We start from the raw sequence: 13,078 nt of genomic DNA on the forward strand, positions 1-13,078 counted from the left end.
AGAGACAAAAAAAAAATCAGGCAGATGCCCCCCACCCCTCCCACCCCAACCTTTAAGCCTCATTTTTGGCACTCCTGAAGAAGGGCTTAGGCCCGAAACATCGCCTGTCTTCAATTTCTATGGGTGCTGTGTGACCTGCTGAGTTTCTCCAACATTTTTGTGTAATGTATTAGATACCAGCATCTGCAGATTTTATTGTTTACCTACATTTAAACTGTCAGAATAAGGATTTATTGTCATTACAGTGCAGGTGTTTCTATAAAACCACATTTCAAAATTTAAAAAAACAAGGAAAAGTCCAAAGTAAGGATCGTTGTTCATTCAGGAATCTGATGGCATCCAGGAAGAAGCTGTCCTTGTGCCACTGGGTGCTCGTCTTCAGGCTTCTGTACCCTTTCCCTGATGGTAGCTGAGTGAAGAGGGCACGGCCTGGGTCTTTGAGGATAGAGGCTGCTTTTTTAAGACACCGCCTCTTGTAGATGTCCTCGATGGAGTGAAGCCTAGTGCCGTGATGCCACAGGCCGAGTTAACAACTCTCTGGAGTTTTTTTTTCTTGTCCTGAGCATAGGCACCTCCGTACCAGACAGTGATGCAACCAGCCAGAATGCTCTCCACAGTCCACCCGTAGAAGTTTCTGAGAGAGTTCGGTGATGTACCGAACCTCCTCAAAAAGTATTGCCGCCAGCGAACCGTCTTCGTGACTGTGTTGACATGGAGGATCCAAGACAGATCTTCAGAAATGTTGACACCCAGGAATTTGAGGTTCTTGACCCTCTCCACTGTAGATTGGATGAGGACTGGTATGTCTTCTCCTAATTTCCTCTTGAAGTCCACAATCACCTCCTTGGGTTTGCTAACGTTGAGTCCGAGGTTGTTGTGACACCACTCAAGCAGTTGATCCATCTTTCTCCTGTACACTTCCGCATTGCCACCTGTGATTCTGCTGACGACCGTGGTTGTCTTCAGCAAATTTGTAGATAGCATTTGAATTGTGCCTGGCCACGCAGAATGGGTGTCGAGCGAGTCGTGAGACTATACAAGCAAAGTTCTAGCCAAAAAAAAGGGAAAGCATAAGCAGAACGGCCCGGTGAGGAGTGGAACTTTGAGGCTTCAGCAACCAGTGGTGCAGGAGTTGAGGCAAGGTAAGGACAGGGTTTTCTAACTCTTTTTTCCTATTTCATAGATAGGGGGAGCCAGCCCAAGGACATTCTCCTCTTGCAGGATGTCAATTGTTAGGGAAGCCAACAGCATCCTTGACGACTTCATCTGTGTGGTGCAACCAAGAGCAGTTCCTTACAAGCTGGTTTAAGAATTTGGAGCTGACATTGGATGAACTCTGGATCATTCAGAAGACGGGGGGGAGGGATAGACAGGAGTTACTGGGACGCTGTGACACCTAGGAGGCAGGAGGAGGATAGATGGGTGTCAGTCAGGAGGGGGAAAGGGAAAAGCACCCCTGTGGCCTTTCTCCTCAATAACAAGTATACAATTTTGGATATTGTTGGGGGGGGGGGGGGGGTAGGAAACAATCTACCAGAGACCAGATAGAGCCTCTATCCTCAAAGACCCCACCACCCAGACCACAGTGATGAGGTCTCTGGCACGGAGTCTGGTCTTATGGCTAAGAGGAGGAAAAGATGAGCTACAGTGATGGGGATTCCATAGTTAGGGGACAGAAGAGATCCAGTATCCTGGGTGGTATGTTGCCTCCCTGATGCCAGGGTCCGAGATATAACAGATCGTGCTCTTGCCATTCTCAGGAGGGGATGAGGAGGAACCAGATGCCATGACCATAGAAACAGAAACAAAGAAAAATAGGTGCAGGAGTAGGCCATTTGGCCCTTCAACTCTACACCGCCATTCAATATGATCATGGCTGATCACGGTTCCTGCCTTCTCCCCATACCCCCTGATCCCCTTAGCTGCAAGGGCCAAATCTAACCTCCTCTTAAATATTGACAAGGAACCAGGCTCAACTACTTCCTGTAGCAAAGAATTCCACAGATCCACCACCCTCCGAGAGAAGACATTTTTCTTCATCTCAGTCCTAAAAAACATCCCCCTTATCCTTAAACTGTGACCCCCTGGTTTTTCCCAGCATTGGAAACAACCTACCTGCATCTAGTCTGTCTAAACCCTTAAGAATTTTTATATGTTTCTATAAGATTCCCCCCCCCCCCCCCACCTCAATCTTCTAAATTCCAGGGAATACAAGCCTAGTCTATCCAACCTTTCTTCATATGCGAGTCCTTCCATCCCTGGTATCAGTCTAGTGAACCTTCTCTGCACCCCCTCCATGGCGAGGATGTCCTTCCTCAGATAAGGAGTCCAAAAATGCACGCAGTATTCCAGGTAGGGTCTCATCAAGGCCCTGTCCAGCTGTAGCAGGATCTGTGTATTCCTGGACTCATGTCGACGTAGGGATGAATGACGTGTGGAGGAAGGGTGATCAGGGAGTTAGGCACTAGGTTGAAAGACAGGACCTCCAGGGTTGTGATCTCAGGATTGCTACCTGTACCATGTGCAAGTGAGAATCATGCAACAAAATGTAGCTATAAAGACATGGTGTAGGAGGGAGGGCTTCGGGTTTCTGGATCACTGGGCTCTCTTCTAGGGAAGGTGGGACCTGAACTGGAGGGGAACTAATATTCTTGTGGGAAGGTTAGCTAGTACTGCTCCAGGGTTTCAACTAGATTTGCAGGGGGATGTGGAGATAGGGGAGTGGAGTTGTGGGTGGGGGGGGGGGGGGAGAGTAAAGATTTGAAGATTGCACATAACGTTACAAGTCTAAGGGTTGTACGTGATGGCAGTTTTCTCAGGTTCATCTAGTTCAATGCAAGTCGTATTGTAGGAAGGGCAGATGAGTGCAGAGCGTGGATTGATGTGGGGCATTATGACATTAGGGCCATCAGAGAAACTTGGCAGCAGGAAGTGCAGACTTGACAGCTTAATGTTCTGGACCCCCTGTTTCAGATGAGACAGAACAGTGTAGGGGGAGAATGGCACTGTCTATCACAGAAAATATCACAGCGTTGCTCAGGCAGGACAGACCAGAGGGCTCGTCTACTAGACTTTACAGTAGAGCTGAGGAACGGGAAAGGTATGACGATCAAGACAGTCGCACTTCAAGGGCTCATGATTAGCCCATTGCTCTACTCACTATACAGCCAAGACTATTTGGCCAGGAACAATTCCACGTCTATCTGCAAGTTTGCCGATGACACCATGGTCGTCGGTACAATCACAGACAACAATGAGGAAGCGTACAGGAGGGAGATAGATAAGCTCATTAAGTGGTGTCACAACAACAACCTTGCACTCAACAACAGCAAAACCAAGGAGATGGTTGTGGACTTCAGGAGAACACGATCCAATCCTCATCGAGGAGTCAGCAGTGGAGAGGGTCAGGAATTTCAAATTCCCGGGTGTCAACATCGATGCAATCACAAAGAAGGCTCGCCAGCGGCTCTACTTTGTGAGGAGTTTGGGGAGATTCGGTATGTCACTGAAGACTCTCAAAAACTTCTACAGGTGGACCATGAGATCTTTCTGGCTGGTTGCATCATGGTCTGGTATGGAGGTGCCAACTCTCAGGACAGGAAAAAACTCCAGAGGGCTGTTCACTTGGCCTGCGACATCACTGGCACCAGTCTTCACTCCATCAAGGTCATCTACAAGAGGCGGTGTCCTCAAGGTGCCCTCTTCACTCTGCTACCATTGGGAAAAAGGTACAGGAGCCTGAAGACGAGCACCCAATGGCACAAGGACAGCTTCTTCCCCGCTGCCATCGGATTCCTGAATAATCAATGAATCACAGACACTGCCTCACTTTGACTTTTTCTTGCACCTATTTTTAAAATTTTTTTTGTACGGTGGTTTATGCAAATATTTGCACAGTGAAGCAGGTCCAAAACAACAAATTTTGTGACATGTTCATGACAATAAATTCTGATTCAATAGTAGTTTTCTGCTGTATTTTGGGAGGCCGCAGTGAAATTTCAAGCAGAACTCCATTTAAATTTCAAATGTTCAATTTAGATTTATAGCACGGTAACAGGCCCTTTCGGCCCACAAGACCATGTTGCCCAATCACACCCAAGTGACCTACACCCCCGTTTTGAACGGTGGGAGGAAACCAGACCGCCCGGGGAAAACCTACGCAGATGCGAGGAGAATGTATCAACAGCACTCGATTTGAACCCCGGTCCCGATCACTGGCGCTGCAAAAGCCTTGTGCTAACCACCTCATTAACCATACCCCCCTTGTGTACATGACTCTGACAGAATGAAAACATATGCTTCTATTCCTCTTTACTTGAAAGGGATGCTAAGGAAGGACTTGCGCAAATGTTTAATTGAATGAAGCAAAACTGGAACAAATCAATCACTGAGCTGTCAGCGACATAATCGCAGATTATTCCACCGTGCTTCATTCTGCCAAATTTTCATTTCCATCCCAATGCAAAAAGATTCATCTCCTGCTTGCTATAGAGATTATTGCATGAAATAAATTCTGACATTGAGTTCAAACAGAAGCAGTGAAGAAAGGAAAACGACATAGATTAATATTCAAAGGATGCAAGCTAATAAGAATCATAATTGAATCTACATCTGAGAATCTTGACTGCGTGTTCCTTTTTGGCATTTACACAATAAATGCCTGTATGTTCCAAGAAATATCACCTTTTCTTTCCCATGCTGACAAACAAGGATTCAAATCACCAATAAACCTGAGTACTTTATATGGAGCGACTGCAGGGAAGTAAAATTGTAGCATACGTGTTTATTCTGATATTGCTTACAGCTAGTTTATGAACATTCCCCAAACCCCAATGACGCAAATATAAGCGCATGGCAATAATGCACAAGTTTTCTTCTGCAAATAACACTGGACAACAATTTTTTTTAAAAGGGGTTGCTTCCTGAAAAACTGGGGATTATGGCAGACTTCAAGTGAATACAAAGGCAATTTCAGATTTGCTGTCTCTATCACATAGGAAGTTGGAGAAACATTAAATTAACTTTTATCAAATTTAGCATTAAGCGTACATTTGCCACAAATATAACAGAATGTATCGCAGCTGTTGGACATTGATGATTGGAAGGAGATTTAACGTTCTTTCATTCGGCTGTTTTGATGTCAAAGTGCTAATGCTTTTAAATTCTGGAGTTACTATAGGGTAATAATGGCAATAAGCAGAGTGCTCCTGTGAGATGTGGGAAATCAAGAAGTCAAAAAGTCCCTGACAACTATGCTTACAGGAAGCTTGTCCAGTTCTAGTTCCTCTCAGGCCCAACTCATGGGTCAGAGCAGCTGTGCGACTCTCTGAGCCTTCAGGAGGTACCATCAATGAAAAGGGGCGACTGATAAAGACTTCATGGAGATGGTTACACCGTGGGCTGAGCCAGAATAGAGCACCCTGAGAGGCTGGCAGGCAGGTTACCAGGTCTATAAGTCTTGGAGTGATTAGAGGCTGGAATCGTGCTCCTTGGAAGTTGAGGAGTGTCCTAAAATCATGGAGTGGCATAGGTAGGGTAAACGAGTCAGTCTTTGTCACCCCAACCTCCCACAGCGAGAGAGTCTAAACCTAGAGAGAATAGTTTTATCGTGAAAAGGGAAAGATTTAAAGGGGATCTGAGGAGAATGTTATTCACACAGAGAATGGTGGGTATGTAGAGCGAGCTGCCAGAGAAAATGTTAGGGGCAGGTGCAACAACATTTCAACAGGTTTTAGTCAGGCATATGGATAGAAAAGGTTTGGGGTGGGGGCGGCGGGGGATTTAGACCAAACACATTTACACAGGCATCTTGGTCAGCATAGATGTGTTCTGCTAAAGTGCCTGTTTCGGAATAACTATTAATCTAAGGTGGTGGTTACAACAAGCTGTCATAGCTACAATTACAATTTTTAAAGGTAGTGAATAGGAAAGGAGTGGAGTGATATGGGCTAAAACAGGCAAATGGGTTAAAGCAGCCATTCTCAACCTTTTTGTTTTCAGTATGGGTCCCTTTCCCTGCAAAGCAGTCAGGCTTTGGTTTCTTCCGTACTTCTCTCCTCTTTTCTTCTTTGGCTTGGCTTCACGGACGAAGATTAATGGAGGGGTCAGCTGCAGGCTCGTTTGTGGCTGACAAGTCCGATGCGGGACAGGCAGGCACGGTTGCAACGGTTGCAAGGGAAAATTGGTTGGTTGGGGTTGGGTGTTGGGTTTTTCCTCCTTTGTCTTTTGTCAGTGAGGTGGGCTCTGCGGTCTTCTTCAAAGGAGGTTGCTGCCAGCCGAACTGTGAGGTGCCAAGATGCACGGTTTGAGGCGATATCAGCCCACTGGCGGTGGTCAATGTGGCAGGCACCAAGAGATTTCCTTGTACCTCTTCTTTGGTGCACCTCTGTCTCGGTGGCCAATGGAGAGCTCGCCATATAACACGATCTTGGGAAGGTGATGGTCCTCCATTCTGGAGACGTGACCTACCCAGCGCAGTTGGATCTTCAGCAGCGTGGATTCGATGCTGTCGACCTCTGCCATCTCGAGTACTTCGATGTTGGTGATGAAGTCGCTCCAATGAATGTTGAGGATGGAGCGGAGACAACGCTGGTGGAAGCGTTCTAGGAGCCGTAGGTGATGCCGGTAGAGGACCCATGATTCAGAGCCGAACAGGAGTGTGGGTATGACAACGGCTCTGTATACGCTAATCTTTGTGAGGTTTTTCAGTTGGTTGTTTTTCCAGACTCTTTTGTGTAGTCTTCCAAAGGCGCTATTTGCCTTGGCGAGTCTGTTGTCTATCTCGTTGTTGATCCTTGCATCCAATGAAATGGTGCAGCCGAGATAGGTAAACTGGTTGACCGTTTTGAGTTTTGTGTGCCCGATGGAGATGTGGGGGGGCTGGTAGTCATGGTGGGGAGCTGGCTGATGGAGGACCTCAGTTTCCTTCAGGCTGACTTCCAGGCCAAACATTTTGGCAGTTTCCGCAAAACAGGACGTCAAGCGCTGAAGAGCTGGCTCTGAATGGGCAACTAAAGTAGCATCGTCTGCAAAGAGTAGTTCACGGACAAGTTGCTCTTGTGTCTTGGTGTGAGCTTGCAGGCGCCTCAGATTGAAGAGACTGCCATCCGTGCGGTACCGGATGTAAACAGCGTCTTCATTGTTGAGGTCCTACCAACTACATAAAAACATCAAAAATATTTATGCTGCATGAGGTGGAAAGAAAACAACAAGACTTTTACTTAAAGTCCCACACATGGGGATTGCAGGGCCCCCGTTGAGAATGGCTGTGGGTGATCCATCAATTGAGATCACGGCTGGGCATGGACAAGTTGAGCCATTTTGTGCTGCACCACGATTCTAATAGGGCCTGGCTGGATTTCCACTTCAACCAGCCCAAATTTCATTGCATTGAATGCAATCTAAGCCCAAATTTTAGTAACACATCTACGTGCCAGGTTGGTTGGACAAAGATCTTTCCCGGTCCGCTTAAAATGACTTGCAACATCATTTACAGTTCCATGCAGTTATAATAGAAATGTGTTACATCTTCAATTAAGACAGCATGGAAAATATACAAATTATATTAACGATGTAAAATTATTTTGCGTTCGTGGATACGTTAAATGTTGGGGTTTTTTCCCTCAAAAGGAATAAAAATTAAACGGATTGTTACATCTTCAGTTAAAGCAACAGTGCCATGGAAAATGTGACAAAAAAAACTAATATGCTGGGAATAATGTAATTATTAAAAAACAACAGAATAACAGGCCCTTTTGGCCTACAAGCCCACTACACCCAATTGACCTAAAATAATGTAACAATTATTTTACATTTAAGTATTTGCTTGCAGATACTGAATATTTTACATCCTGAAGTGCAGCTACCTTTTAAATTGGATGGTGGTTAATCTGCAAGATTTCTTACACAGCAATGATCTGACCTGATTGATTAAGGGAGGAATGTTAATTGGAAACCTGTTCATCTCCTGCAAGCAATACCACTGAATCTTAATAAATGGAATATCACTTCAGTCAAAGGACCTTTCAAGTAATGAAGGATTCCCAGGGGGTACAGATAAAAAGGATTAAAATGGTGTCCTACAGCTTATATAATTAGCTCAATTGTTGGGGAAGAATGTCCCAAATCTTTGCTCAAAATTTGCAAGAGTTTTCAAGCCTCTCACAGGTAAGTGTTATCGTGAGGCTAGGTTATGGCCTTAGTTGTTGGGGGGGGGGGGGGGAGGTGGGGAATATGATAATCCTGCTTGTGTTTGAACAACAGCAGAGAGACAGTTTGCTGCAGTAAGGCTCTCCTGTGGTACGGGGTTTAATCTTTTGCAAAGAGCTAAGCCAGAATGCACACAGGTATTTTCAACCTGGGAGTTGAACGTCCCCACCTGCTTCAAAGGGGCATCAATCGTCCCAGTGCCCAAGAAGAGTGCGAGCTGCCTCAACAACTACCACCCAGTAGCACTAACTTCTGCTTTAAAAGGCCTCAGTGCTGGTCAACAACCACCAAACCCTGGGCCTCTGAACCCTCCTTTGCAACTGGATCTTCACTGGAAGACCACAGTAAGTACAAATTGGAAACGCCTTCTCACTGATCATCAACACAGGTGTGCCTCAAGGATGTGGGCTTAGCCCACTGCTCAACTCGCTAAACACCCATGACCGTTTAACCAGGCACAATTCAAGGCTATCTACAAATTTGCCGGTGAGTTGTCGGCAGAATCACCGATGGCAATGAGGAAGCATGCAGGAGGGAGATAAGATCAGCCCGTTGAGCGGTGTCACAAATAACAACCTCGCGCTCAACATTAGCAAAACCAAGGAAATGATTGTGGACTTCAGGAGGGACCAGGAGAACACAAGTCAGTCCTCATTGAGGGGGTCAGCAGTGGAGAGGGTCAAGAACTTCAAATTCCTGGGTTTCAACGTCTCTGAAGACCTGTCCTGGGGCCTCCACACCGACACAGTCACAAAGAAGGCTCACCAGCGGATACTTTGTGAGGAGTTTGAGCAGATTTTGTATGTCACCAAAGACCTCCAAAAACTTCTTCAGGTGGACCGTGGAGAGTATTCTGGCCGATTGCATCACTGTCTGGTACGAAGGTGATAATACTCAAAACAAGAAAAAACTCCGGAGGGTTGTAGCTCAGCCTGCAACATCATGGGTACCAGACTTCACTCCATCGAGGGCACCTACAAAAGGTGATGTCTTAAGAAAGCACACCCCCACCCCCCCACTCTTCACTCTGCTTCTTTGGCTTGGCTTCGCGGACGAAGATTTATGGAGGGGGTAAATGTCCACGTCAGCTGCAGGCTCGTTTGTGGCTGACAAGTCCGATGCGGGACAGGCAGACACGGTTGCAGGGGAAAATTGGTGGGTTGGGGTTGGGTGTTGGGTTTTTCCTCCTTTGCCTTTTGTCAGTGAGGTGGGCTCTGCGGTCTTCTTCAAAGGAGGTTGCTGCCCGCCAAACTGTGAGGCGCCAAGATGCACGGTTTGAGGCGTTATCAGCCCACTGGCGGTGGTCAATGTGGCAGGCACCAAGAGATTTCTTTAGGCAGTCCTTGTATCTTTTCTTTGGTGCACCTCTGTCACGGTGGCCAGTGGAGAGCTCGCCATATAGCACGATCTTGGGAAGGCGATGGTCCTCCATTCTGGAGACGTGACCCATCCAGCGCAGCTGGATCTTCAGCAGCGTGGACTCGATGCTGTCGACCTCTGCCATCTCGAGTACTTCGACGTTAGGGATGTAAGCGCTCCAATGGATGTTGAGGATGGAGCGGAAACAACACTGGTGGAAGCGTTCTAGGAGCCGTAGGTGGTGCTGGTAGAGGGCCCATGATTCGGAGCCGAACAGGAGTGTGGGTATGACAACGGCTCTGTATACGCTTATCTTTGTGAGGTTTTTCAGTTGGTTGTTTTTCCAGACTCTTTTGTGTAGTCTTCCAAAGGCGCTATTTGCCTTGGCGAGTCTGTTGTCTATCTCATTGTCGATCCTTGCATCTGATGAAATGGTGCAGCCGAGATAGGTAAACTGGTTGACCGTTTTGAGTTTTGTGTGCCCGATGGAGATGTGGGGGGGCTGGTAGTCATGGTGGGGAGCTGGCTGATGGAGGACCTCAGTTTTCTTCAGGCTGACTTCCAGGCCAAACATTTTGGCAGTTTCCGCAAAGCAGGACGTCAAGCGCTGAAGAGCTGGCTCTGAATGGGCAACTAAAGCGGCATCGTCTGCAAAGAGTAGTTCACGGACAAGTTTCTCTTGTGTCTTGGTGTGAGCTTGCAGGCGCCTCAGACTGAAGAGACTGCCATCCGTGCGGTACCGGATGTAAACAGCGTCTTCATTGTTGGGGTCTTTCATGGCTTGGTTCAGCATCATACTGAAGAAGGTACAAGAGTTTATTTTGAAACGTGGCTTATAGGATGTTTGCACCATGTTGCTGCTTTAATGAATTTCGTGGCACTCTAATTCTGATTCAGAAGCTGACACTGCACGTTTGCGACTTGCTTGCGAGGAAAATAAAAATTATTACCAGTTATTGTGCAAAGTTTCTCATGTACCATTTTTAATAACTTCATTTACTTGAAATACTTCAAAAATATACACTGATAATGATAGTAAAATCTAGATTAAAAAGAGTGTTCCCTGCATAAAATAGAAAGCTGTAATGTCAAGGTAGACTGCTCTAAGATGTAACATTTTAAATGTTTTAAATATTTTAATTTACATTTGTTTTAATTTAAATTTCTTTTTTTTTAAAATTTGGACGTTCAGCACTGCAACAGACCAATTCGAACCCACAAGTCCCAATTTACACCTCATTAACCTACACCTCGGTACGTTTTTGAAGGGTGGAGGGAAACTGGAGCTCCCGGAGAAAACCCATGCAGACACGGTTAGAACCCAGACAGTGTGGGATTTGAACCCAGGCCTGCTCCCAATCGCTGGCGCTGTAAAAGCATTGCACTCACCGCTATTCTCCAACATAGCAAGCGATCCCAGGAATTTAACCGCCAATTGGCCTTTAAAGTGGCAAGTGTGAAAGCAAAATCAACGCCAGTGTCAGATGACATCATCTCACGTCGGGGATTGATGGCCTCGACCCCTAGTACAATCCCTGGTGTCTGCAGATGCCGGCAATGCAATTAGACAAGTGTGTAATGGGTAATTGCATTGTGGGATTGAAATTACCCAAGTTTTTATGCGAGTGCAGAAAGAAAAGATTAAACTTTACGGGGGGAGGGGGGGTAGAGGGGGGGGAGAGAGAGAGAGAGAGAGAGAGAGAGAGAGAGAGAGAGAGAGAGAGAGAGAGAAAATAAAAAGCAATAGTGGACAATTTTTAAACAGCTTGGGAAAATGGGTAGCGCTATAGCGTGCAATTTATAAAGACCATGGGGGAAAAAAGCAATAGTGGACCTGACTTCCCAGAATGCTGTGCAACAGAGGAACCCCTCTATGAATGTTCCATGCATGCAGGCAGGTACACAGCCCTTTCTCTGCCACATGGAATCCTGGGAGGGCAGGTCCGCCATCACTTTTTCCCATGGTTCACGGTCCCTTATAAAGGTTTATATAGGTCAGCACAAAAACAACAGGGGCTGAAGGGCTCAAATGGTGCTGCACATAAAGCTTAATTATGTTAGGCATAATTAATTTTGTTCAAATATAAGATCATAATACATAGATCAGGATTTATGGCAGGTCCATCATTGCTTGATGCTAACAGTAGAAGGTACATCTCCATTGGGCATACAGAACTCAAAACGGTCAACCAGTATACCTACCTAGGCTGCACCATTTCATCTGATGCAAGAATCGACAAAGAGATAGACAACAGACTCGCCAAGGCAAATAGCGCCTTTGGAAGACTACACAAAAGAGTCTGGAAAAACAACCACCTGAAGAAACACAAAGATCAGCGTGTACAGAGCTGTTGTCATACCCACGCTCCTGTTCGGCTCCGAATCATGGGTCCTCTACCGGCATCACCTACGGCTCCTAGAACGCTTCCATCAGCGCTGTCTCCGCTCCATCCTCAACATTCATTGGAATGACTTCATCACCAACATCGAAGTACTCGAGCTGGCAGAGTCCGCAAGCATCGAATCCATGCTGCTGAAGACCCAACTGCGCTGGGTGGGTCACGTCTCCAGAATGGAGGACCATCGCCTTCCCAAGATCATGTTATATGGCGAGCTCTCCACTGGCCACCGAGACAGAGGTGCACCAAAGAAGAGGTACAAGGACTGCTTAAAGAAATCTCTTGGTGCCTGCCCCATTGACAACCGCCAGTGGGCTGATATCGCCTCCAACTGTGCATCTTGGTGCCTCACAGTTCAGCGGGCAGCAACCTCCTTTGAAGAAGACCGCAGAGCCCACCTCACTGACAAAAGACAAAGGAGGAAAAACCCAACACCCAACCCCAACCCACCAATTTTCCCTTGCAACCGCTGCAACCGTACCTGCCTGTCCCGCAACGGACTTGTCAGTCACCAACGAGCCTGCAGCAAACGTGGACATACCTCTCCATAAATCTTCGTCCGTGAAGCCAAGCCAAAGAGAAAGAAAAGAAAGAGAAGGTAGAGCAGTCCTCACCCCGGGGATGGCTCCTTGCAAGTGTGAAGGCATTCAGTGTCCCATTTAGGAGTGGTCAAGTGTGAAAAAGCCAAACCCCCATTCCAATCCCAGGACACCCAACAGCCAACTCAGTGGGATGTATCGTGCTGGTGACCATCAGTAGTTGCAGAAGTGAGGAGAGAGAAAAAAACCTTATGCATTTGTAATTAGAAATAACACTTTAGCAGCAATGATTGCTCCATTCCTTGGCCCAAGGGTGATGAGAGCACACAAGTTAAGAGAACACTTGGGTGAGAGGTGTCACAGACATAAATAATGCAATGCACCCTCAGGGTGTACAAGTTTCAAACTCTTATCAGCAAATACCAACTGTACTGCAGGATAAGAATTAACCACTGATTTAACTCATAGATTTCCACATATCATAAAGCAAATCTTTTCCCTTTCGAGACTTACAAATTTTTGGCACAATCGTATTTATTATCATTAATTAATCCTCTTGTTCAATTGAATTTT

General features: G+C 46.4%; 1 protein-coding gene across 9 annotated transcripts in view; it reads right to left on the reverse strand.

The window, feature by feature from the left end:
• Positions 1-13,078, reverse strand: part of LOC138745577 (casein kinase I-like) — a 168,879-nt gene that overhangs the window by 62,134 nt on the left and 93,667 nt on the right. The window lies entirely within an intron of this gene.

The sequence above is a fragment of the Narcine bancroftii genome, chromosome 11 (genome assembly GCF_036971445.1).
Source record: "Narcine bancroftii isolate sNarBan1 chromosome 11, sNarBan1.hap1, whole genome shotgun sequence".
Lineage (NCBI taxonomy): Eukaryota > Metazoa > Chordata > Chondrichthyes > Torpediniformes > Narcinidae > Narcine > Narcine bancroftii.